Consider the following 5,685-nt stretch of genomic DNA (forward strand, 5'->3'; position numbering starts at 1 on the left):
CTTGATGGGATGCAAGATGGTGGAGACATACATGCACTCATCATCCAATTAGCCCTTACCCAGTTTCCACCCCATTCCCTCCCTTTCCCTCCTTCTCATGTTTTCCCTAGTGATTGATATTGATATGTTTGTTAAAGTACATCAGGTACATTAGAGATTTTCCCTCTTCCTTCCTTTCATCCCCTCAGTTAGCTGCCTTATTTGCGTGTCTATAGAATCTCTTTCTTCATCTAGAGTTCCTCCTAGGACCCATTTTCTCCCTAGCTTCTGCATATTAGGGAAAGCAACCAATTTCTTATTTTTTATAACTGACTAATCTCACTTAGCATAATGTCCTCCAGTTATATCCATTTCTCTGTATATGAAGTAATTGTGTTTTTCTCTATGGCTGAATAAAATTCCATTGTATACATATCCTGTAGTTTTGTAAACCATTCATCTGTTGATGGACATCTTGGCTAGTTCCATAGTTTGCAATGGTGAATTATGCAGCTATGAACATAGATACACATGCATTAGTTTGGTAGGTTGGTTTCCTTTCTTTTGGGTAGATACCCAGGAGTGATATTGCTGGATCATATGGTAAGTTCATTCCCATTCTTCTGAGGATTCTCCATACTGTTCTCCAAAGTGGTTGCACTAATTTGCAATCCCACCAACAATATAGTACAGTTCACACTTCTCCACATCCTCACCAGCATTTGTTGATGTTTGTGTTTTGAATTATTGCCATTCGAGTTAGAGTTTGGAATCTCAGGGTAGTTTTGATTTGCATCTTTCTGATTGCTAATGATGTTGAACATTTTTCATGCTTTTATTGGCCATTTGAATTTCTTCCCTCATGCAGTGTCTATTTAGTTCACTTTTGAAGTTTTTTATTGGGTTGTTTTCTTAGTGCTGAGTTTCTTATGTTCTCTGTGTATTATAGATATTGATCCTCTATCAGAGGAGTAGTTGGCAAAAATCTTCTCCCATTATGTTGGTTCTTGGTTGAGGTTCTTGATGGTTTCCTTTGCTGTTCAGAAGCTCTTCAGTTTAATCCAATCCCATGTATTCATTCGTCCTTTAGTTTCTTGTGCCTTTGGGGTCTTGTCGAGAAAGTTTTTATCTGTGCCCATGTGTTGCAATGAAAAAAAAAAATAGAGCATCGTCCAAATTATGGAACCAACCAAGATGTCCATCAACAGATGAATGGACTACAAAACTATGGGCTATGTACACAATTGAATTTTATTTAGCCATAAGAAAAACAAAATTACATCATTTTGGGGAAAAGGATGGAAATGAAGACATTATGCTAAGTGAGATGACTCAGTCACAAAAAATTGTATAATCTCCCTAATATGCAGAAGCTGGGGGAAAAGGGTCATAGGTAAAACTCTAGATGAAGGAGAAGCCGTAGATGAGCAAATGAGGTGACCTAACTGAGAGGAATAGGAGGAAAAAGACATAAATCCCCTAATATACATGATGTACATTCACAAACATATCTAAGTCAATCACTAAGTCAAATATGGGAAGAGGGAGGGGAAAAGGAATGGGGTGGGAATGGGGCAAGGGCTAAATGAGTGATGTGTGTATGTATGCCTCTACCATACTGTACTCCATTAAGATGTGCAACTATAATGCACCAATAAAATTAATTAAAAATGATTAGAGTAAAAGAGGAATAATTGAAGTTAAAAAAGTATGAAGCAATGAATGGGACTTCCTTTCCTCTCCCCTTTCTTCTTTCTTTCCTTCTTTCCTCTTTTTATTTCTACCTTTCTCACAAATGATGGAAACAAAATTGAAAAATTATAAATATTACTATATTTTGAAGTTTTACTCTACTTAATCACGATTGACAATCAGTACAGATAATTTTACCTCTCATAATTTCACTGCATTGCTGGAAGACATTTCTATGCCTTTTAATGTTATTAAGGCTTTTTTGCATCTATATTTTTTGGGACACAGAATGTTGCTCATGTATTTATTACAAAAGTAAAAGAATTGCCATATGAGTATTTGTTTATATTTTATCTTATCTCTTAACTTCTGAACACCTTGAGGGCAGAACTTTACAAGCGATAGTGAATAACTGACAAACTGAGCAAAAGAATAACACAGTCAAAATAGAACTAAAATTAAATAAAGCAAAATAGTAATAATAAAATACAGGAGAGTGAAGAGACTAAATTATCTGGAATAGAGATCTATGAAATTAGCCAAGTAACATTTTATTTTGAAAGACTATGGGATGCAAGTTTAAAAAAATATCTGAGTCTCTACTAAAAGACTTTTACAAAAAAAGTTGTGACTTGTTTATTAGTAAATATAGGCTAGGGTATGCTTCTGAAACAAAGAAGACCCTAAATCTAGGGCTTTAATCCCATTAACATTTATTTCCTTATTTCTACTTGTGATCACATGTTGTCATATTCCGTATAAGGTTACTCAGGGACCAAGTTACCCAACTTCAAAATGCATTATCCAGAAAGGAGACCACTGAAGTGCTCTATTTCACATTCACCAGCAGCCATTGCCCACTGGGACCCGCATCATGCATAGGATCCCAGGCACATGGAAACAAATGTAGTGTTGCAGTTGAGTCCCACTGTCCCTGTTGTAACATGTAATGACAGCATCATGAGTCAGCCTTGGGTATGGGAGAGGTAGAATAAAACAAAGCAGAGCCGGGCATTGTGGCACACATCTATAATCCCAGTACTTGAGAGGCTTGAGAGACAGGGGAATTACAGGTTCGAGGCCAGCCTCAGCAACATAGGGAGATTTTTGGTAACCTAGCAAAAGACTATTTCAAAACAAAAGTAAAATGGGGGTAGAGCTTAGATGCAGAATGTCCCTAGATTCAATATTCAGTACCACCAAAAAAAAAAAAAAGGAAAAAAAAAGAAGGTAAGAAACAATATAATGAGTTTGATTAGAAGTAAGGTATTACCCAGAAAGAACATGTGCAAAAACATGAAAGGGAGATGCAAAGAGAATGAATCTGGGATGAGGCATGAGAGAAATGAATGCTTCTACAGGCTGGCATCTGAATACAACACTGAGTGATTCATCAATACCAAGTTCGCTAAATAAACAGTGTTCCACTACATCATACCTTCAGCTCTTAAAATTTCTCCCTCTAGAGATAACCGTCTGTCTCATAAATCAAATGCTCATTTCCTGAAACAAGTAAATGTCAAAAGAGAAAGCTTTGTATTGATGGCATGAATGGGGAGCGCTGAATGACCGGATCAGAGGGCAGCAACCTGAAGCATATCAGAAAGGGGAGCTTGAGAATGGGCTGCTAAGAACAACAGTGTAGCATTTGCAATGCACTAAAAGCTTTCTGCTCTGTGGGAAATGGAGTTATTAGAGAGGGCAGTCTGGAAGTGGTCTGTTAGGAGATTTGGGAGCCGCAGTTCTTTGAGGGGAGATTGACTCTGGTAGATTTTACAATTTATCCATTTTTGGTGGTTGTGATGTGTGTCACAAGGGTAATAAACTTCAAATAGGTTGAAGTTAAGCACTTGCCAGTATTTTCTATTAATTATCTGTGAAAAGGAAGAAAGGAAATTAATGCAGAGACATAAACCAGTCTTGGGACAAAGGGGGATACTTTTTTACTATGATGGTCTCAGTGATGCTCATATTCAAAATGGGTAAAATGATCGAGAAATATTTAATGTAAGCAGATTAACATTACATGCCAGGCGATCTGATCAGAAATTATATTTCTTTTACATGAAATATAAAAGAAAGGAGGATGGCAAGTTAACAGGTAGGTTACATTTACAGACATAAACAGACTCAGGGTAAGATTCTTGAAAATATCTAGCCTCCCTTAAGCACCAAGTAGAAAAGGAGGATTTCTATTCTGTTCACAGACAGAAAATACATTTACCCCACAACTTTTTGAATGAAACATAAGATTTCAATAGTTAAACAAATATTATTTCTCATTTATTTCTTTTTTAATTTTGTATTGGTGCATTGTAGTCATGCATCTTAATGGGGTACAAGATAGAAGAGGCATACATGCACACTGCACTCATTTGCCCTTCCCCAATTCCCACCCCATTTCTTCTCCCTCCCTCCTTCTCATGTTTGGCTTAGTGATTGACTTTTATATGTTTAGGAATGTATGTCCTGCACATTAGGAAAATTTCCTCAATATTTCTATACATCTATAGATGAAAAAATACAGAACAGAACTAAGGGCTTAGAAAATCACCATGGTCTATGCATCACAGCATTATTCAAGACAAGTATGAAAATAACCAAAGAGGCTATTTACTGGGATTAGATAAATGTAACTTGTTTAACTAGGCAGCAGTTAAAAATCAAGGAAGTCTAAATCTATCACCAAATATCAACAGGGACAGGAGATATCAATAGAGGGGACAATACCTTATTTCGCTCAAGCAACTCACAGTATAGGAGGCAGAAAGTTTAAATGTGTGGCTATGATGCAGTGGCCTAGGTCACATGTGAATGCCAAGATTAAGCTATTGTGGCACCATGAGGGAACGGTACAGGAAAAATACTAGAGATACGGCACAAAGATGGAAGATGAGTGTATACAACAATTCATAGTCCAAAAAATAAATCATGAAAACTTTAAAAAAATGTACAAGTCTAAAGATATGTTTTTGGATACAAATACAAAACAAAAAAAAATTAGAAAAATATATTAAACAGTACCTAAAAAACATGGATTTTCCAGGGAAGAGTATATATATTTTTTATTATATAAAAATGACATTAGCTCATCTGGGGAAACAGATCCAGTTTTGTAGGTGATTTCCCCAAGCCCATGTTAACATACAAGTAATTTTGAGATAAAGGGGTCCATGAATATTCCAGTTAAGATCTCAAGTAGGCAGAAAAAAGTAACATGGGACTGAACTGCAGAGAAGAGATCTGCCTTAGAAATATGTACTTGCGAGTCATTGCATTTCATACTAATGTGCAATTTGAGTGGGGCAAGACTGCATCCTGGGAAGAATAGAAATAAAGGAAAGAGAAGCTAGAAATGGAGAAATAACCGGAAGTTCCCATTAGGTGAATAGGTGGAGGAGAAATGTATGGATAACGCCTAAAAATCTACTTATCAGAGGTAGGAAGAGGACCAGGAAGACAACTGTGTGTTTTAGGAGGTACAAGTCAGAAAGTTTTAGCAGTTGGGAGAAATCAAAGTCAATGACTGGAGGGAATTCAGCTAGATGAGGACATATGTGTTATTCACTAAACTATGCCAAGAAGAGGTAATCAATAACTTTAGTGAGGGCAGTTTAGGACATGAATGAATGCGTAGGAAGTCAGAATACAAAAATTTGAGGAGAAACTGCAAAAAAAAAAAAAATAAATAAAAGTACGCATTGGCTGTGAAATACTTTTAACCAGACCATGTAAGAAAGCAGAGCCATAAGGGTAGGCTTGTATATGCTTTAATTGAAAATTATTATATAGATGAAGGTATATTTGTAAATTACTAAATGTAAGAAAGAGTTTGATGATTGGATTGAAAATAGAAATGCCTTTCTTACGGCTAGAAGCTTCTAGTCAAAAGTCTAACAAAAATTCTCACTTATAGCAAATGTATTCTTTTAAGTTAATGTGCAAATCTTTTTGCACTTTAATGTAAACCTGAATAACTTCACTTGGAAGAAGAGAACAGATTCATCCTAGAGG

The sequence above is a fragment of the Muscardinus avellanarius genome, assembly GCF_963383645.1.
Source record: "Muscardinus avellanarius genome assembly, chromosome: 10".
NCBI classification, from domain to species: Eukaryota; Metazoa; Chordata; class Mammalia; order Rodentia; family Gliridae; genus Muscardinus; species Muscardinus avellanarius.